Here is a 23,362-nt window from a genome sequence, read left to right as displayed (position 1 = left end):
TATTTGAGCAGTGTTGCTGTAGGGTGGGCGGGAGAGCGGCCTTTGCATTGTGGTCTATCACCTGTTAGCCGTGTGGCCTTGTGCAAGCCACCTCCCTTCGGTAGGCCTGGTTTCCTGATCTGTGGAGCCATGACTTCTGTGGTTCCTTTCACTCCAATTCTCTGTGATTCCCTACTGGTGTTTCTTTCTGGATCTACCTGCCTAAGGATCACCTGAGGGTAGAAAGACACAGATCCCTGGGTCCCTTGTCAGGCTACTGACTCAGGATCTCAGGGGCCGGGGCTTGGGGCCCTACACACCTAACAAACTGCCCAAGGATTCGTGAGCTTTGCAGAACCTGAGAACCACTCGGCCCTCGTGTCAGTAATGTGGTGGTTTTCAACCTTTCTGACAAGGCAGTCTTTTCAACATGTTGTGAACACTCGTCTCCCGGTGAGCTGTCCAGCACCCCCCTTGTTGCTGTATTGCCGTGGAAAGGGGGCTTGGCCTCCCTGGATGGGGCTGCGGGGTAACAGAGCGCCTACCCACTGGGCCATGCTTTGTTCCCCTCATGCTTCCATCTTTTTTTTTTAATTGCAGTATAGTTGATTTACAGTGTTGTGTTAATTTCTGCTGTACAGCAAAGTGATTCAGTTATACACATATATATTCTTTTTCATATTCTTTTCCATTACGGTTTATCACAGGATGTTGAATAGGGCTTCCCGTGCTCTACAGTAGGACCTTTTTGTCATGTGTCCATCTTTAAAGGCCAACTGTGACCTTTGGTTTCCATGTAGACCTCTACCCATCCTGCATGGAGAAGGGACTTTTGTGAAAGGCCTGGGCTGGCAATGAGGTTCTTAGAGAGCCGTGGAGAGGGGAGCAGGCAGGAGAGAGAATCACCAATGAAGGCTGAGGGTTCCTTGGGGGGCGAGGCCTCTTCTAATTCACTTCTTTTCTATGGTGCCTTGCACGGTACTTGGCGCAAGGTAGGTGCTCGCAAAGTGTCCGTAGAATGAGTGACCGCAGACCCCTTGCAACAAGCACTGGTCTACAACATATGGTATTAGGTACCTAAATGCTCCCATGCATTAGTGCCTGAAATGGAGTGTGTATTAGCTCCAACAAAGGAGTTAATGAAAAGAGCCAGCTCCCAGTTTCAGATGATGAAGGTCTAGTGTACCCCCACTATCCCACAGTCCAGACCAGTGTTGGCGCCTGGCTCAGTGGTGTGCTTCTCTGTGGATTGGGGTTGTCCAGAGACAGCCTTGATTCTTGGACTTGCTGGAGGGAAGTTCTACCAGAAGCCATGTGAGCCTGAGGTGGTCATTTGGGCCACTACTCAGACTTGAGGCAATTGTAGGCCAGTGTCCTTGGAGGGAGGGACCACGAGGGCACACACCTCTCCTCAGAGCTTCCTCTGCACGCCCCCCATGTCCGGCAGGGGTCTATGCATACAACTCCCATTAGCTCAACGGGCTCCTCTGAGAATCTGCTGCTAATAATTAAAATCATAACAATATCTATGTAACAAGTGACATTTATTGAATGAGTTCATTAAGAACCAGGCACTGAGCTGAGCATTTTCACAAAGATAGTGTTATACATGATCTTTTAAAATCCTTATCACGGGACTTCCCCGGTGGCGCAGTGGTTAGGAATCCACCTGCCAATGCAGGGAACACAGGTTCGAGCCCTGGTCCAGGAAGATCCCACATGCCGTGGAGCAACAAAGCCCGTGCGCCACAACTACTGAGCCTGTGTTCTAGATCCCGCGAGCCACAACTACTGAGCCCGTGCACCACAACTACTGAAGCCCGCGTGCCTAGAGCCCATGCTCCGCAACAAGAGAAGCCACCGCAGTGAGAAGCCCGTGCACCGCAACGAAGAGTAGCCCCCGCTCGCCACAACTAGAGAAAAGCGGGTGTGCATCAACGAACACCCAACGCAGCCAAAAATAAAGACCTCCTAAAAAAAAATCCTTATCACAACACTATGAGGTAATTATGATTGTGACCCTCATTTTACAGATGAGGAAACAGAAGCACAGGAAGGTCAAGTAACTTGCTTAAGGTCACAAAGCTATCAAGCAAAGGAGCCAGGAGTGAGACCCACGTTGGTCTAACTTGAAGCTGCGGTCTGAAACTCCACACCATACAAGGCATGCCATGAAGAGACTGGACACACACCCACACAACACAAACACATGAGGGTGCATAAACGCCTCTCACACCTCCAGCACTCACACACAGAGGTACATCTACAACTCGCTGAAGTATATAGTCACATACAGATAAACGCACAACTCACACAAATATGTACTCACACACACACTAAACGTACATAAACACCCTCTCACCCGTAGATTCTCTCACATGTACATACAAATACAGTGCCCTGATATAAAAACACACACTTAAATATACGGCCCATTCAACTCTACTCTCACAAACACACATCTGTATACATCTCAGTTGTCAGTACACACACACATATACAGTCCACACAAACACACACTCACACGGACATGTACACCCCCTCACCCATATGCCCACACATAGATGCATGAAAATCACACTTATACGTACACCCTTCACCCCTGCACTCTCACACATGAAATTAAAACCCGTCACATGTATATGCACAAATATACACACTCCACTTAGGCCAGATACTTTTAAACACACACATACATAATCCCTCATCCGTACATTCAAACACTTTCATGCACACAGATACAATTGTCTTACACATCCACACAGACACAGACACATACACAGGTACAAAGAAGTCCTCTCACCCTATCACCAAAGTATACTCAGGCATATACACCCCTTCACATATTACTCAAACATACACATATAGATGCTGTCTCTACCATAAACTCACTATTCACACACTTACTTCTACCCCTACCCATAAATACACACGCACGGGTGTGTAGATATATGTATTAACATAGATGCATACATGCATACGTACATATATCCCACCCATCCACTTGCAAACATTCACAGTTATGTATAGAACTCCCTCATCCATACGTTTACACATAGGATATAATCATGTGCCCCTTAATCCACACACTCACATCCACAGACTTAAATATATGTGGAATCTAAAGAAAAAAAAAAAGGTTCTGAAGAACCTAGGGGCAGGACAGGAATAAAGACGCAGACATAGAGAATGGACTTGAGGACATGGGGAGGGGGAAGGGTAAGCTGGGACGAAGTGAGAGAGTGGAATGGACATATATACACTACCAAACATAAAATAGATAGCTAGTGGGAAGCAGCTGCATAGCACAGGGAGATCAGCTCGGTGCTCTGTGACCACCTAGAGAGGTGGGATAGGGAGGGTGGGAGGGAGATGCAAGAGGGAGGGGATATGGGGATATATGTATACGTATAGCTGATTCACTTTGTCATACAGCAGAAACTAACACACCATTGTAAAGCAATTATACTCCAATAAAGATGCTAAAAAAAAAACAGACTTAAATATACACCCCTCACCCAGCTCTTCAGAAACACATACATAAATGCCCCTTGACATATGTGTCACTCACACAGTGACACGTACACAGTCTCCACAGTCACACACTTTAACACACACACACACACATAAATATGTCAGCTGGAACACACATACACAAACAGACAGACATGTACACACACACCTTCCTCCATATACTAACACACAGATACATATAGATCCCACTTGCACATACGCCTATATCCTCCTCCTCCATACATGTATGCACACACACGTATATATACACATCTCTCACACGTGTACATTTACACCCACACTCTCACACACATACATATAACCCTATCTCTGCCATGTCTCCCTCAGGCATGTATGTGTATACATCTCACACCTACAAGCTCACACATGCACACACATGTATTTCCATCTTCTCATGCTGCAACTCACATACACAGACCCATAAATGCACGGTTTCAACTGTAACCTCACAGCACTCACTGCACATACTCTTACTACACCGTCACCTGTACACTCACACATATACACGTGCAGATATAAACCTCCTACCCCATACCCTGAGACACAAACACATATGTATATCCTGGCCTCATCCATGCCTCTCACACACACAAATACACACCTGCCTCTTGCAAAAACTCACATATACACACAGGTACCTATACTCACCCTTCACAAACACACTCAGGCACACTCGTTCATATGCACCCACGCCTCACCCACAAAATTACACACAAACAGAAATACATATACAACCATTCACCCATTCCCTCCACACACACACACTCTCTGTACTCAGACACCGCCAGACGTGGACGTGTACATTCCACCCACCGCCCCACCGCATACACATACATATAGTCCACGCTCTCCCATACACTCTCATGCACAGATTTATGTGTGTGTGTATAAATATATATATATATATCTGTCACAAGTATAAACATATCCATCACCTACACACTTACACACCTGCACACAACCACTATATATACATGTACACCACCCTCACCCAATCTCCCACAGACATATTCAAATATAGCCCATTGCCCATACCTTCCCACACAGAGACCTATACATGCACACTCCTATAATGCATACCTTTACAAATATACACTCCTTCTCCCCGTGTCCAGACACTCACACACGTGCGTACCACTCCCTCATTCACAGTGACATGTCCACACTCCTATACACTCTCTCAGCTGTGCATAGATGCATCCACACTTATTTATAATACAACTGCCCCACCCATGCACTCACACCCACATGCACACATGCACGTCCCAGACACATTCACACCGGCCGACTCAATACAGACACCCCTCCCCCTCCCACATACTCACAGACAAGTCCAGATATATTTCCTTCACCCGTATAGCGACCCACGTGTCCATACAGCCCCTGAGGACTACTGAAACCATCACGTGTGTACTTACAAACCCCGTCACTCAGATATCAAACACACATCCTGTATATCGATCCTCCACCTACACACTCACATATACGCACATATACATGCCCTCCTTCACCCGCACATCACCTGCACATACACGTACACCTCCTCACCCATACACGTAGCCGCCCCTGCATTTGTGTTGGCACCAATGCCTGCCCATATCCAGTTCCTCACCTAATCTTCCATGCACACACGTTCACGCACAGATATACACACCTTACCCACACAGGCATACATGTAGAGAGCCCTCACTCATACACTTACAGACACCCACACGCAGACACACATAGGCACATATGCACCTCTCACCCATTCTCTCTCTCTCCTTCCCTCTCTCTCTTTCACACACGTGCGCGCACACACACTCTCAGATACGTAGTTATGTATACACTCCCTCATCCATTCTCTCACGCATACATGGGTTCCCACACACTGTTCACACATACAGGTGCCCAGTGGGCACTCTCCTCACCCGTTCTGTCTCACACATGCACGTGCATGCATACACCATCATCAGCCGTACACTCACACGCGCCCAAGTTCATATACTCCATCATCCATTTTCTCGCGTGCGTGCGGGTACCTATAAACAGCACACACACACCCTCACCCGTTCTCTCTCCCACCCACACACATACCTGTACACCATCATCACCCATACACTCGCACACATACGCACTTTTTCATACATTCGAGTTCTTACTGCACGTCAGGTGTTTCCAGGCCCTTTGAAAGCCACCCATGTCGTCCTCGGTGTCTGTGGGTCTCAAGAGAGGCGCCCTCCATCCCTTCCTCCTCCCGGGAAGCATGTGCAGCCTTTCGCCTGGCATCCTGAGCTGTGAGGGGCTGCAGGCGTGGGGGCCCGCCTTCTGCTCTCACTCGCCTCTTCCCTCCCTCCCTCTCCCTTCAACTCAGCCTCAAGATGCTGACAGAGAGCGAGTGACACTTCCTGTTCTGTTTCTACGTTTAATTACAACTAACTGGGGACCAGAGTGAAACATTTTAGCAATTTAATCTTAGTGTAAAATCGTGCACTTTCACTTCATTACCTAAAAGGGAAATCAAATGGCTTATCGAAGGTTGAGCTTCCCATTTGCATACGGGTCTGGGATTCATGAAGCAGGATTTCTAACAGTTATAAACTCCCCTCGACCGTCTCTGGGGACCACCAGCTCGATTATGCTGACTGCAGCATTGTAAAATGACGTTTGGATGTGGAGTCGGGTGGGTGCCCTGCCTGCTGGCCGGGATCCTGAAGGCGGCGGCATCACCTCTCTCTTGAGTCACAGAGAAGCATGCAGGGGCTCCAGCTGTGTATTACGTATCTATGGTGGCAGAACAAAATCATCCCAAAACTTACTGGTTTAACACAATGAACAGTTGTTATCTCATGGTTTGTGTGGGTCAGAAATCAGGGTGAAGCTTAGCTGGGGGCCTCTAGCTCGAAGTCTTGTAAGAAGTTGCCGTCGTGATGGCTACAGTCATCTCAGGTGGGGGGACCATCTCAGGTGGGGGGACCCTCACTCACATGGCCCTCTCTGAATGGCTGTGTCCTGGCAGGGCAGCTACCTCCCCCAGGATGAGCGATCCAAGAGAGAGTGAGAGAGTATATGAGTATGTGAGAAAAAGAAACCAAGATGGAAGCTGGAGTCTTTCAATGATCTAATCTCAGAAATGACACGCCATCACTTCTGCCATACTCTGTTCTGTTAGAAGTGAGTCACTGAGTCCAGCCCAAATTTAGGATGAGGATGTTATCCAAGGGCATGAATACCAGGAGGTGGGACCACTGGGAGACATCTAAGAGGCCACCTTCGATCCCACTTACTGCCATTTGCAAGGGGGCCTCGGAAGAGAAAGTGTCATCAAAGATGGAGGACTCGTTGACATCCTTTTCAGACCTTCCTTCAAACTCTGTCCTTCTTTTCTTCTTTCTAGGACTTCTCACCTCCTGAAGACCCTCACAGGGTATCTCATCAATTTATGGTGGCAACAAATGAATCACTTTTAAAATTTTGATCTCGTGAGAAACTCAGTTGTGCAGGTAGTGTCTGGCCATGCAGCCATGGAAACTGAGAGAAGGACGCAATGTCTCAATATGAGAAAGAGTGAAGCAGTCCTTAAAAATGAAACAAAGTCCTAAGAGAATGGAGGAATGAGGATATGGGAGCACCGTCGAGGCTGACCGAGAGCCACTACTGGAGTTTAAGGAGAAAGGGGAGAGAGAAGCGGGCCGAGTAGTGACCACAGAGAGTGAGTTTGGGGTGGAAAGGTGGAAAGAGGACTTGGGGTATCGTGTTGCATATGCTGTGGTATGAATTCTTCTCCTTGTTCCCCCCTACACTTTCCAGCCTTCTCCAGGGTCATTTAGGAAAGTCCTGCCTTACCCCTCAAAGTGTTCCGGAGTTGGGTATGTGATCCCAGTGAAGAGATACTGGGCTGAGGTTGGCCTCAGAGTAACCCAGTTTCCCTCTAGTTACAGGTTGCTCTGCTTTCATGGTGTGCCTTGAGGACCAGATCTTAGTCATCACTCTACCCCCGTGGTTTGGCCCAGTCTTGGCAAACCTAGAGTAGGTATCATAGAGTGGAGAATGTCCTGGGGGGGTCAAGCCATTCACTTATATCCACCTCTTTCTATGGAACATATAGCAGGTGCCAGAAACTGGGCAAGGCCAGGTAGAGGGGAAGCAAATCACACGAAATAACTCTTGTCCCCTAGGGATGTGTAAGATGGTGGACAGAGGAGCTGAGACATGTGCCGAAGTAACAAGAACACAACATAATATAGTGCATACAGGAAGGGTTAGGAAATGGTGTGAAGGTTGAGCCGGAGGCAACATCACTTGTGGCTGTTCTTGGAGACGGTGTGAGATTTCCTGGAGGCTGGACTTGGGGATGTCAAGGAAGTGGGATTCAAGGTCAGTGGAGAGGCAGACACAAGCGTAAGTATTGTGAGAAGCTGGGGTCCTCTGTGTGACTCAGGCTTAGGGTCCACACTCAACATGGTGGGGGGCCGGGACCAGTGACAGCATCACATCGAACCTCGATCCAGAGAGCTTCGGAAGCCACACGGAGGAGCTTAGGGAGTCTTCAGAGCAATTCGAACAGGAGAGCGCACTGCTCTGGCCCAGAAAACGTCAGGCAATTGTCTGTCGAGCGGGGTGGCTAGAGCTTCGGTCACGATCTGGGTGAGCGGGGCTAGGCTGTTATTTCAGCTAGGATCAGGGCGGTGGTCAGGGGCGTGGACAGGAAGGACTGGATGGGAGAACCAAAGCAGCTGCTGACTCTCTGGGGCCTGATGACGGGTTGGACAGGTGAATTCAGGAGGAAGGAGAAGGCATGTCTGGCAGGCTTCAAGCCAGGGTCACTGGGGAAGGGTGACATTAGACAAGCACGGGGAGGACCGGAGCAGAGCTAACCAGAAGGCCAGCGGGCCGGCCAGCTTGGTGAGGGTGGTGCCAAGGATGCTGTCGGCTGATCTTGCAAATGCAAAACCAGATATCCAGTTAAATTTGCATTTCAGATAAGCATTAAATAAATTTTTAGGACGCTCAAGTATAAACCATACAATAGTTGACATAAGCGTAACTATGGGACATACGTATCCTCAAAATTCATTCTTTGTTCATCTGAAATTCAAATTCAGCTGGGCCTCCTGCCTTTTCTCCTGCAACCCTAGCTGAGGAGCTCTGTCACCTGGGAGTCAGGCTTGGCTCCCTGACATGTCTGTTCCTGGGGAGGCAGCAGAATAGCAGTGGTTAACTGTGTGGGCCCTGGTGTTAGACCAGCTGAGTTCAAATCCGGTGTCTACCGCTTATTAGCTGTGTGACCTTGGGAAAGTGACTCAGCCTCCCTGAAAACTCATCTAGGAAGTGGGGAGAATGACTCCTGTGTTGACCACCTACCAGGGCGATGTGTGGGCCAGATGAGGCAGCAGCATGAAGTAGCGCTTTGAAAACCACGGGGCACCTCGAGGCACCGTAATGATCCCTGTGTGACTTGGCCATGGACTGGAGAAGTAGGCTGAAGAAGATGAATACATGGGCCTCATTAAGAAACCTGCTGGCTGGTCTGGGATTTGGGGCTCTAATTAATTCTAAATATCAAATACTGAGCTGCAGCTTTTTCTTTCTTCTTTCTGGAAGCTGGGGGAGGGGAGGAGAGGGGAGCAGCCCAGCACTGTCCACGAGCTCCCACCTCTGGGATTTCATAATGTCCAACGGAGAAATATTCTCCAAATAGCTTGCACTTCATTTCCCTGAAGCCGTCACACAGCCGAGACCAGAGCTCCAGGTCCTCCCAGATACCTGTGCCATTGTCACACTGCCGTCCCCCAAACCCATTTCTGCCCCACAGCTGCTGAACGCTGGCTGGGGGAGGAGCATGGGGCCTGAGTTCTGAGCGCATCTCTCCAAAGGGGCAAGGCCTCTCACGCAGACAGGGCTGTCGTAGAACAGAGGCGAGACAGGCACCCAAATCGATCACAGCCTGGCATTTGAATAGAATTCTAGGGAAAGGCATATTTATCAGAAAAAAAAATAGGGGAGTGGCAGGTATCGGCACAGAAAGTGTGTGTACAACTGTGATTTTCCTCAAAAGCTTGACAAACAAATCAGGGCGATGTGAAAGACAGAGCGAAGGCAAACGATGGCAATTCACATCCCTTTTATTGCTTGAGATATGCAGTGGCCATGGCAAAACCAACTACAAAACAGTGCCACAAAGCACAGAACTCCACAGCCTGTGTAGGCAGATGCAAAGATTTCCCTGAGTCAAAATGCTAGGAACTTAAACGTGCCCAGACGTGGGCGGATCGCTGTGTGTGTATGTGGAGGGAGGGACCGTTTGTTTCTTGCAATAAATTCAGGAGGGAATTTTTCTTCTTTTGGCAGTGCAATGGCTGTCCCTGCTCTGTGGATTAACCTTGGGGTCTGGTAAGGGCTGAACTGTGACCAACCCCCAAACTCCTATGTTGAAATTCTAATCCCCAGTAGCTCAAATTGTGACTATTTGGAAATAGGGCCCCTAGAGAGGTAATTAAGATAAAGCAAGGTCAAGGAGAGAGGCCTCAGAAGAAACCAAACCTGCCACCACCCTGATCCTGGACTTCCAGCCTCCAGAACTGAGAGAAGACAAATGTCTCTTGTTTAAGCCACCCAGTCTGCGGGACTTTGCTCCATCAACCCTAGCAGCAGGGAGTCAGGGCCATCTCTGCTGGGCTCTTTCTAGCAGAGTCAGTTTACCACTTGGTTATTCAGGGCTTACAGGGATTTACTGCTCAGTCCTTTGCAGCATCTTAAGTCATTGGATAAATGCAGGGCGTCTTCTTGGAACCATAATTGTATTTAGAAATTTCAAGGGAAATAGTTTAAATTTAAACATCCATGGGTGTATTTTGGAGCAGAATACCAAAATTTCACATGAATATTTAAGACGTGGCGAGTTACCTTAAACAAACTGGCTCCTTGAAAGGCATTAAGATTTAAATCATAGAAAAGCGTGTAAGCCGGTGTTAGGTGATGAGGACCTAATGAAAGGTTCTGATCAGGGAATCTGACCTGGGCGGTTAGTGTTCTGCAATATTCTGGGTAGGTACTTGATTCTTAGACAAGATTTAATCAAGGCACCAGCAATTTAAAACCCCCAACTGCTAGCTGAGATCAGGAATGCTAAGGTAGGGGATGAGGGTGGGAGAGGAAGTGGGCAGAATGTTTGGGGGTTTATTTGTTTGATTGGATTTCTTGTTGGTACCTATGATGGTTAATTTATACATATATACACATATATATGCACTTATATATATGTATATATATATGCACATATATATATGTGTGTGTGTGTGTGTGTGTGTGTATATATATATATATATATATATATATATATATATTCTATTGGTTCTGTTTCTCCAGAGAACTCTAATACAGTGCCCATGGTTGTAGAAGATGGTAAGTTACAGCAGAGAGTGTGGCAAAGATGGACTGGCTACTCACCAATCCTGCTTTCTCTCCTGGCCACACAGGAGGACTACGTTTCCCAGCCACCTTTGTGGTTACGTTGGGGCATGTGACCAGAAGTGACAGTGTGCCATTTCTAAGCCCGGCCATAAAATCTCCTGCATGCTGTCCATGTTCTCTCTTCTCCCTCTTTAGAGACAGTGGAAGTTCTCTGTTGAAGACTGCAGCATCACTAGGTGGAAGTAACCTGGATCCCTGGATCATCATGTGGAAAAGCACCACCAATGAGAACTGCCCAATCCACATTAGATCTTGATGTGAACGAGGAATGCGTCTTTATTGTGTTGAACAACTGAGATTCAGGGGTTGTATGTCACAGCAGCTAGTGCTACCTGTTTTGACCAATACAGGAACAGAGAGCTTTGATGATTCATCGAATAATTGTTGGATGTCCATTATATTCCCCATACCATGCTAAGTTCTAGGAATGAGCAAGTCAGACATGGTCCCCGCACTCTGAACTTCCAGCTCCACAACTGCACACATATAAATAAAGTTGCAACTGTGGTAAGTGGTAAAGCAAACAGGTACATGGCGTGGGGAGAATATATAATAAGGGGATTTGATCTATTCTGTGGGGGAGGGGATTAAGGATGGCAGTGGCAGCTGTGCTGTCTGAAGGATATGTAGGCGTTAGCTAGGTAAGGAAGGGGGAAGAGCTTTCCAGGCAGAAGGAGCAAACAGCATGTGTGTCAAACTGAAAGGAGGCCAGAAGGGTTGATTCCTTGGTAATTTTTAGCTAGAGTAACCTGCTCATTAGTCAAAAAGTTGCTCATTTGTTTCTTTTAATAGCATCCCTTCCTCATCATTAGGACCAAGCTGCAGGAATGTCTTCGCCCACATTTCTTTACTCTCTCTCTCTTTTTTTTTTTTTTATTGGAGTATGGTTGCCTTACAATGCTGTGTTAGCCTCCACTGCACAAAAAGTGAATCAGCCATACACGTACAGATATCCCCTCCCTTTCACATTTCTTATATACCAGAGATTCTAAGACAGGGAGAAACACAAACATGGTGAGAGGGAACTTTCTGGAGGTATCCCTTGGCATAATTAGGGTTCCTTTCTAATGATAAACAGGAACTTCTCATTTGGCACTATTATAGTTTATCACACCAGAGCCCAAGATTATTGAAGCCTCAACAATGTGTCACAATCTGCTTGGGGACCCCTTAATCCATGGGATATTGACACCATTCACTATAATGACTTCTTCGGAGGGGAAATAAAATAACTGCATGACATTGCTGCAGCACAATAAAAATGGAAGTTGTAAACTTGACAGTGTGAAATAGTTTATTTTCATTTTTATGCAACAGATGTTGTTTGACCTGGAAGAAGGAATAATATTATAGAAATTGTGATCAGTCTGAAGGAAAAGAAGTCTAAAAATAAAATACAAATAGCAACTGTTTGAATTGTCTTCCTAATATATCAGAGTTGACAGCTCTTACTTTTTCATTTGAGTTGGGATTTGCAAGGAGGCGTTTGGATGGGAAGATTGTTTCAGGAGGGCATCCACCGTGTGTGGCATGTGGCCCTTTCTGGCACCGAGAGGCCTCATAGTCTCAGGACATCTCTGAAGTTCCGACATTAAACCCTGGAACCAAAACCAATCTCAGATCCATGAATCAGGGTCCTTTGCCCTGGCTTTCTTTCGCCTCTTTTCCTTCCTGACCACCGATTTTGATGACACACTGACATGTAGATTTCCATTTCTGCACACGGCCCCTATTCTCTACCACAACCTTATTTCTTCTTCAGTAGAGAATCTCAGAAAAAACTGTGAAGAGGCAGAAAATGTAATTTTAAAACCGTTCAAAGAATTGAGAGCAGAATATGGCACTGGAGTGGCTGATATTAACTGGTGGAGAGCCGCGATAATTTGCGAACTACGGAGAAACCTTCCAATTCATGGTTTTGTGCAATTGAACCTTGCCATCGGCTATCGACAAATAACAGCTCTTTGCTTACTCACACAGTGAAGAAGTCTTGCCTTGCCTTTGTCTCCTCTAGCTGAATCTACTTTAGGCACATCAACCTTGGGCTCTGGCTTGAGATTATCTTGATTGGAACCATCAACACGGAACAGCATGGTATGATTCTGGATCCTGTCGCTCAGGCTACAGGAGCTAGCTATTCCTTGAGGACACAGTTCATGACACCCTCAAGTTCCTGGCAGCTAGGTTCCACTCCACAGTGGTTAGCCAGACCGTGGCTTCCCTGGCTCCAACAATGGTCTGTTCCCTTGAGCCCGCTGCTAGCCTTCACCTCCTTGGACCTCTTGGTAGTAGAAATCTCTTGACCAATATCTGAACTTGCTTTCCCTTCTAAACACTTCTCCCATCGCCTCACTTCAGCCCTGTGGAATGGAGATACCCAGCCCTGTTTCTTTTCCGTCGCCCTACATGTCTTGCTGAATATAGCTCCTAAAATCCCTCTTGGGTCTCTCTGCTTTTCCTCCATTCCCCACTATCTCTACTTCAGTTCAGGCCCCCATCATCTCTTACTTGGACTATTTCAACAATCTTCCCATGTGGGTAGAGTATTTCCTCCTTCAATCCATCCTCTACTCTTTCTGGAAACCAGAGGGATCTTTCTAGAATGAAAATCCAACCAGCTACTTTCTTGATTGAAACCTTTCAATAGCTTTCCATTACTGCAATAATAATTCAAACTTTTAACGTGGTTTCATGATCAGGCTCCTGCCTGTTTCTCCAGCCTCGTCTCCTGTTTCTTCCCCATCAGTCAGACTAGACTTGGCTCTCTAACCAGACTAAGATTCGTTAGGTCCCCAAAACATGTCCTGTTGCTACTCATCTCCGGACCTTTGACCATGTACTTCCCTTTGCCTGCAAAACCCTTTCCCCTTCATCTGGGATAGTGTTACTCCTTTCTCTGATCTCATCCCAGATACCCCTTCACCCATCCTCTCTCGACACTAAATGCTTTCTCTAAGTGTTGGCATAGCACCTTGCCTGTCTCCACACTGATCATAATGAAATTTCATTGGGTTATATGTGTCTCTTCCTGCTACCCTGTGATCTCTTCGAAGTCCAAGGCCACATCTTCTTCCATGCTGCGTTTGCGGTCCTTTACATGATCTCTGCCCACAAGGAGATCACAAAGTCACTTGCCACTTTGGGCACAGCAAATGTTTGTAACATAAATGGAGAAATGGCAAATGAGGAGCAAGTTCCAGGTGTGAACATTGGATGCCCCACTCCTCCCCGTCCAGTGCCCCGGTGCTTCTTTTTCCTTTCTGTAGATGATAACGTGGGCCCACAGGCAAGCCCTGTGTTGCCGAAATTGGGAGGTCTGGTTGCCCTGCTGTTGGCTAAAGGTGTGGGGATCCTTTTAGAAGTTTATCCATTTAGGTTTATATTTCCACTCGGAAGTCTTGACAAACACCCTGTGCTCTGAAGTAGTGGACATTGAAGAAGACCAGCAAGCCATTTTTTAGATGCCAGGGCAGCTGAAATTCAGACTGCCGCAGAGCAGATATCATCCATTTTTATTTTTATACAAATGTGCTAAACTCCGTCCCTTTCCCTGGGCTGCCCTGTCACAGGGGGATTCATGATGTTCACTGGCCATTTCTTTGTCTCTGGCCTTGCTGTTCCCAGAGGGAGGCGCGTCCTTTGGATTGATGACACAATTGCTGCAAAGGGTACTGTATAAGTAATATCAGGAGGATTTTGTATATTCTGTGACTCTGTTAAACCAGAGGGATGCAGCTTTGGTCTGAGATGGAAGGAAGCTTTGGTGATTGCTAAGCAAACCGCAAGTAATTCTGCAGCCTCCTGCTAGGATCGAGGGTTGGGACTGGAACAGAGCCAGAGGGCAGCTCCGTTTGCTAGGCCCTCACCACCTTGAGGCCACACGTATTTCCTGAATATCTGTCATGCGTCATCATGTCCAGAGGTGATGTCTCTGGTCCACTTCCTGGTCTCAGGAAGCCCCTTAGTCTTTACAGCATGCCTTTTAAACCCATCTCTCTCTGTCTCTTTCTCTCTCTCTCCCCAAGAGGAAGGCTTATTTCCTCTTCTCTATGCCTGTAGAGAGCTGGCAACCAGAAGCCTCTTCTGAGCACTCTACAATTTGGGACGATCACAATAGGCCACCTAGGGTTGCTGGAACCCAGTAAAGTTGATGAGAAGGTGGCACTGCCAGGTGCCTGGGAACCTGTGAAGGGAATGGCAGCATACTGACCCTTTCCACAGCTGCTGGAGATCACATGCTCCCTCTCTGCGCCCATAGCCAGGGATCATGGCTCTGGGTGGGGTTCCCCTAAGGGCCCTGCATGGGCTTCTTAGCAGAAGCTTCCAACTGCTCTTGCCCAGGCGAAAGTGCTTTCTGGCTTGTGCCTGTGTCTGTGAGTGGGAGGGAATCCTAGCAATTCTGAATCCAGGGAGAATTCTTCTTAAAGAGGTTCCCTTCAAATTATATAAGCTTTATGCCAAACAAAACCTAGATCCACGCTTTTTTTAAAAACATTTTTATTGGAGTATAATTGCTTTACAATGGTGTGTTAGTTTCTGCTTTATAACAAAGTGAATCAGTTATACATATGTTCCCATATCTCTTCCCTCTTGCGTCTCCCTCCCTCCCACCCTCCCTATCCCATCCCTCTAGGTGGTCACAAAGCACCGAGCTGATCTCCCTGTGCTATGCTACTGCTTCCCACTAGCTATCTATTTTACATTTGGTAATGTATATATGTCCATATATACACTACCACTCTCTTACTTTGTCCCAGCTTACCCTTCCCCCTCCCCATGTCCTCAAGTCCATTCTCTATGGAGAACAGTATGGATGTTCTTTAAAAAACTACAAATAGAACTACCATACTACCCAGCAATCCCACTACTGGGCATATACCCTGAGAAAACCATAATTCAAACAGAGTCATGTACCACAATGTTCACTGCAGCTCTATTTACAATAGCCAGGACACGGAAGCAACCTAAGTGTCCATCATCGGATGAATGGATAAAGAAGATGTGGCACATATATACAATGGAATATTACTCAGCCATAAAAAGAAACAAAATTGAGTTATTTGTAGTGAGGTGGATGGACCTAGAGTCTGTCATACAGAGTGAAGTAAGTCAGAAAGAGAAAAAACAAATACCATATGCTAATGCATATACATGGAATCTAAAAAAAAATGGTCATGAAGAGCCTAGGGGCAGGATGGGAATAAAGACGCAGATCCACTCTTGGCAGGATGATTTGACTGTCTTCTTCTGTGTCCATTTGTACTATATTTCATCTGATTTATTCTTACCAATGTTCTGTATTTTTAACCTTTTAGCCTCTTAAGTGGAGATACAAGACCAGCCTGTATCAAAAAAGGAAGCTGAGTTTCCTGTTCATTCATTCCTGCACTCATTCATTCACAAATATTTGCTAAGCCCCTTCTGTGTATCAGGCACTGGCATAGAGGTGAAACGAGAGTCAAGGTCCCTACCCTCAAGGGTCTTGCATTTTTGTGGGGGAAATAGATAATCAGTAGTCATACTAATAAATGTAAAATTGCAGTGATGACAAGTGCTCCAAGTGAAAGTTCCAGACCCTCAACAGCCTATAAGTAAGGGGTTTGTTCTGACCCAAGGATCAGGAAGGACTCTCTGAGGAAGTACTCTCTAGGCAGCCAGAGATACTAGGCCTGACCTCGAGGACAATTGCAGGGAGCCAGAGGTCAGTTTTACAGACAACATCACTGCCCTTGGCAAACCAGGGGAACGGCTATGTAGCAATTGCATGGGGCAGCTCACAGCTGGCGTCAGCTTTGTCTTAAGTATACTTTCCCCATTTGACGTTACTACTGATAACAGCTTGAGCCAAACATTTGGGAGTATTTATTCCCTGTGAGAAAGTGAGCATCTATGCTGCCTACTTTCATCCTCAACTAGTAACAACCCTCCTAAATTTCCTTGATTCTAATTTAGCAAGCTTTCACCTTGACTTCTCCATGGAGGCCACGGGACATAGTGGAAAGAAAATATTCTTTTAAATTAGACAGGTATGGACCCAGATTGTGGTTCTGTAACTTCTAAGTGTGATCTTGAGTAAGTTTCTTAAATTCTCTGATCCTCAGTTTCCTCATGTGTTTTTTAAGTGTACAATTCAATGACTTTTAGTAAATTTACTGTGTTGTACAGCCATCTCTATAACTCAGTTTTAGAACATTTTCACCATACTTTCCTCATCTATTAAAGGAGAATAATACCCATATTAAAAGGTTTTTATAAGGAAGAAATGAGATCTTTATAAAAATAGATATTTCTGTGCTTGTAACATAGAAAATGTTCAAAAATGGTATGAAAGGTGACTTCAGCAAAATGCCAGAATAAGGAAATCTAAAATTATGCCCCTCCCTCCAGAAAAAGAATGAAAAAAATGGCAAAGACTATCAGAATCAACTTTGGAAATCTGGAAGTTAAATAATGTTTTCATCAACCCAGGAGGACACTTATTTTAACAATACACAACTGAATCTCAGTAAGAACAGCAAGCTTTATGGTGTGTTCATTTATCCTAGTCCCATCCACCACTACCCACTGCAGAGGTAACCTTGAAATTCACAGCCCATGTTCCTGATTCTGGAGGGAGCAGAAGAGATTTCAAGCAAAGAATTGTTATTTCATCTGTCTGGTGGTTCCCTGGAAGACCTAGTCAAAAGCTTTCTCTTTATTTCACCTGACTTAGAAGTCACCCAGTGCTAAAGTTGCTACCCTGGGGCATATGTCAAAAATATTTACAGGCAAATGTTTTAGTCTCTGCTGCTTGAGGCAACGGATAACAATTGCGGCAAACACTAGACTAACAAAAAAGGTTTGGAGGAAACGCTGGGGGGTGAGATGTCTATAAGGGCTGTATAAAGCTCCAAAATTTTAGATCATCCAGTTTTAGGAAAAGGAAGAAAAATGAATGAAGAAAAATGAACAAGGCCTCAGAGACCTGTGGGACCCCATCAAGTCTACCAACATCTGCATAATGGGAGTCCCAGAAGGAGAGGAGAGAGACAGAGGAGCAAAAAGAACATCTAAAGAAATAATGACTGAAAAATTGTCCAATTTTTGGAAAAACATTAATCTGTACATCCAAGAAGCTCAATAAATTCTGAGTGGGATAAACTTAAAGAGATACACACCTGGACACTTCATAATCAAATTGCTGAAAGACAAAGATAAAATCTTGAAAGCAGCAAGAGAGAAGTGACTCATCACATACAAGGGAGCCTTGATAAAATTCATAGCTGATTTCTCATCAGAAACTATATATGGTGGCCAGAAGATAGTGGGATGAAATATTCAAGGTGCAGAAAGAAGAAAATCTTTCAACCAAGAAATCTATATCCAAGAAAACATTGCTGAAAGAAATTTAAGAAAAGACCTAAATAAATGGAAAGACAGCTCATGCTGATGGATTGGAAGACTTAATATGGTTAAAATGGCAATACTCCCTATATTGATGTACAGATTCAATGTAATCCCTATTAAGCTTGCATCTATTGCAGCAGTGGACACGCTGACCCTAAAATTAGTATGGAAATGTAAGGGAACTTCAATAGCCAAAACGATATGTAAGAGAAGAACAAAGTTGGAAGACTCACAGTTACTGATTTCAAAACTTACTACAAAGTGTCAGTAATCAATACAGTGTGGTAGTAGCATAAAGATAGACATAAAAGTCAATAGAAGGGAATTGAGAGTCCAGAAATAAACCCGTACATTTATGGTCAATTGATATTTGAGAAGGGTGGCAAGAAAATGCAATGGTGAAAAATAGTCTTTTAAACAAATGGGACAATTGGATATCCAGTTGGGAAAAGAATGAATGTGTACCTGTACTTCACACCATATGCCAGTATTAACTCAAAATTGATCAAAGACGTAAGTGTAAAAGCTAAGTCTATATAACTGTAAGAAGAAGATATAGACATAATTGTGACCTTGCCTAGCCAATGATTTCTTAGTTATGACACCAAAAGCAGAAGCAACCAAATAAAAAATAGTTAAGCTTCATCAAAAACAAAACTTTTGTGTATCGAAATACACTATGAAGAAAATGAAAAGATAACCCACAGAATGGAAGAAAATATTTGCCAACCGTATGTTTATACGTGATTTGTATCCAAAGTAGAATTCAGTAATAAAAAGACAAATAAAATTAATAAATGGGCATATGAGTCTTCTTCAAAGAAGATATACAAATGACCGAGAAATACATGAAAAGATGCTCAACATCGTTAGGGAAATACAAATCAAACCCACAATGAGATACCACTTAACACTTACTAGGAAGCCTATAATTTTTTTTAAAAAGGAAAGTGCAAGCATTGGCAAGGATGTGTAGAAACTGGAACCCGCATACACCACGGATGGCAATGTAAAATTGTGCAGCTGCTGTGGAAATCAGTTTGGCAGTTCCCCAAAAAGTTAAACATAGGGTTACCATATGACCCAGCAATTCCACACCTAGGTATATATCCAAGAGAAATTAAAACATATGTCTACACAAAACTTGTATGCAAATATTCATGTTAGCATTATTCATAAGAGCCCGACTACTCAAATGTTCACAGTGGAATATTATTCAGCCATAAAAAGCGTTAAGTACTGACACAGCTACAACATGGATGAACCTAGAAGATATTATACTAAGTGATAGGAGCCAGTCACAAAAGTCCATATATTGTATCATTTCCATTTCCATTAAATATCCACAATAAGCAAATCCATAGAGACAGAAGGTAGATTAGTGGTTGCCAGGGGCTGGAGGTGTAGGGAAGGGGGGTAAGAAATGACTGGGAACAGGTAAGGGGTTTCTTGAAGAGGGGTAATGGGGATGGCCTGGAATTAGATTGTGGTGATGGTTGTACAACATTGTGAACATACAAAAAAATTGAACTGTGCATTTTTAAATGGTGAATGTTATATGAATTTTATAGACTATATTTTTAATTTAAATTTTAGGTTCATGGCAAAATTGAGCAATTGAGGTACAGAGATTTACCATATACTCCCTACCCCCCACCTCCCAACACACACAACCTCCTCCAGTATCACCATCCTGCACCAGAGTGGTATATTTGTTACAGCTGATGAACCTACATTGACACATCATAATCACTCCGAGTCTATAGTTTACAGGAGGGTTCACTCCTGGGGTTGTACATTCTATGGGTTTCAACAAATGTGTGATGACATGTACCCACCACTGACGTATCATACAGAATGGTTTCGCCACCCTAAAAACCTGTGCTCTGCCGATTCATCCCTCCCTCTCCTCCAATTCCTGACAATAACGGATCCTTTCACTGTCTCCACTGTTTTGCCTTTTCCAGAATGTTATATAGTTGAAACCATACAGTATGTAGCCTTTTCAGTTGGCTTCTTTCACTTAGTAAGTCAAGTGAATTTTATCTCAATAGGAAGTTGCCCAAAAAGGGGTGGAAAAAAATCATAGTAAAGTCATGGTGTTGGTGGTAGTTATTATTATTATTTTTAATTTTATTTATTTATTTATTTATGGCTGTGTTGGGTCTTCGTTTCTGTGTGAGGGCTTTCCCTAGTTGTGGCAAGCGGGGGCCACTCTTCATTGTAGTGCGCGGGCCTCTCACTATCACGGCCTCCCTTGTTGTGGAGCACAGGCTCCAGACGTGCAGGCTCAGTATTTGTGGCTCACGGGCCTAGTTGCTCCGCGGCATGTGGGATCCTCCCAGACCAGGGCTCGAACCCATGTCCCCTGCACTGGCAGGCAGATTCTCAACCGCTGCGCCACCAGGGAAGCCCGGTGGTAGTTATTATTAATAAAACTCCTAGAAATAATTTTTTCACTCAATATTTATTGACTAACTACAATATGCATGGAATAATCTATGCAAATATAAATAAGGCAAGATAGCTCAAGGCACTTAGAGTTTAGTAGGGGAGAGAGACACATAAACAGAAAATTAAAATATCAGTTAGTCATTCAGCAAATATTTCTTAGATGGCTCCTAAGGGCCAAGCCATGTACAATGTGGCAAGCGTGGTGATGGGGATGTCACAGTGGTCTTATGAGCCCAGTGCAGGGGGAGAAGCACAGCACCCTGGTCACATTCACCCAGTGCTGGGGTCAGTGAACATGACACTCTGGGAGGGTTAGGGATATACTGGATGGAGCATGTCTGAAACAGGGGATCCAGGGTGCATGAGGTCATGAGCTACCAAAGAAGATTGAAGTATCTGAGGATACTTAACCCAGAAAAGAGGAGGCTCGGCGAGAACTAGTTGCTTTTCACTAAGTATCCGATCCTCAGTGGGGAGGCTGAGCAGGGAGCAGTCCCAAGAAGTCAGGCCCGCAGGGCCAAGGTGAGGCACTGGGAATGGGTGTGATGTGTGGTCCTGGTGGATGGAGCTGAAGGGTAAGGATCCGATGGGCTGTACTATAAGGAGAGGGTCAATGTCAAAGCAGAAAAGAAGTCTAAAACAGGGCAACAGCTTCGGGGCTAAGACAGGCACAGAAGTTGAAGGACAAATCCAAACAGGGGTCAAACATAGGGGAGGTGAGAGCAAGGATTTCTGAGCAGGGGGAGCAAAGTGACTAAGCCTGTATGATCTGAGGACAAATTGCCTGCATTTGAATTTTGGCTTGGCCACTTGCTAGTTTAATGACTTGGAGCAAGTTACTTAACTCCTGTGTACCTCAGTTTCTCCATCTGGGGATAGCAATAGTACCTACTGTTGTATTGAATTAATACACATAGAGCATTTAATACCTGGCAGTATGTGTTAGCTATTATTTTTTTTCTTTATTGGAGTATAATTGCTTTACCATGGTGTGTAAGTTTCTGCTTTACAACAAAATGAATCAGTTATATATATACATATGTTCCCATATCTCTTCCCTCTTGCGTCTCCCTCCCTCCCACCCTCCCTGTCCCACCCCTCCAGACGATCACAGAGCACGGAACTGATCTCCCTGTGCCATGCGGCTGCTTCCCACTAGCTATCTATTTTACGTTTGGTAGTGTATATATGTCCATGCCTCTCTCTCACTTTGTCCCAGCTTACCCTTCCCCCTCCCCATGTCCTCAAGTCCATGCTCTAGTAGGTCTGTGTCTTTATTCCCATCTTACCCCTAGGTTTTTCATGACATTTTTTCCCTTAAATTCCATATATATGTGTTAGCATACGATATTTGTCTTTCTCTTTCTGACGTACTTCACTCTGTATGACAGACTCTAGGTCTATCCACCTCATTACAAATAGCTCAATTTCGTTTCTTTTTATGGCTGAGTAATATTCCATTGTATATATGTGCCACATCTTCTTTATCCATTCATCCGATGATGGACACTTAGGTTGTTTCCATCTCCGGGCTATTGTAAATAGAGCTGCAGTGAACATTTTGGTACATGACTCTTTTTGAATTATGGTTTTCTCAGGGTATATGCCCGGTAGTGGGATTGCTGGGTCATATGGTAGTTCTATTTGTAGTTTTTTAAGGAACCTCCATACTGTTCTCCACAGTGGCTGTATCAATTTACATTCCCACCAACAGAGCAAGAGGGTTCCCTTTTCTCCACACCCTCTCCAGCATTTACTGTTTCTAGATTTTTTTGATGATGGTCATTCTGACTGGTGTGAGAGGATATCTCACTGTAGTTCTGATTTTCATTTCTCTAATGATTAGTGATGTTGAGCATTCTTTCATGTGTTTGTTGGCAGTCTGTATTTCTCTTTGGAGAAATATCTGTTTAGGTCTTCTGCCCATTTTTGGACTGGGTTGTTTGTTTTTTTGTTATTGACCTGCATGAGCTGCTTGTAAATTTTAGAGATTAATCCTTTGTCAGTTGCTTCATTTGCAAATATTTTCTCCCAACTGAGAGTTGTCTTTTGGTCTTGTTTATGGTTTCCTTTGCTGTGCAAAAGCTTTGAAGTTTCATTAGGTCCCATTTATTTTTGTTTTTATTTCCATTTCTCTAGGAGATGGGTCAAAAAGCATCTTGCTGTGATTTATGTCATAGAGTGTCCTGCCTATGTTTTCCTCTAAGAGTTTGATAGTTTCTGGCCTTACATTTAGGTCTTTAATCCATTTTGAGTTTATTTTTGTGTATGGTGTTAGGGAGTGATCTAATCTCATACTTTTACATGTAGCTGTCCAGTTTTCCCAGCACCACTTATTGAAGAGGCTGTCCTTTCTCCACTGTACATTCCTGCCTCCTTTATCAAAGATAAGGTGACCATATGTGCGTGGGTTTATCTCTGGGCTTTCTATCCTGTTCCATTGATCTATCTTTCTGTTTTTGTGCCAGTACCATACTGTCTTGATTACTGTAGCTTTGTAGTATAGTCTGAAGTCAGGGAGCCTGATTCCTCCAGTTCCTTCTTTCGTTCTCAAGAT

The sequence above is a fragment of the Leucopleurus acutus genome (genome assembly GCF_964270905.1).
Source record: "Leucopleurus acutus genome assembly, chromosome: X".
Classification (NCBI taxonomy): domain Eukaryota; kingdom Metazoa; phylum Chordata; class Mammalia; order Artiodactyla; family Delphinidae; genus Leucopleurus; species Leucopleurus acutus.
The sequence above is the reverse complement of the archived record's forward strand: the minus strand, read 5'-3'. Positions refer to the sequence as shown.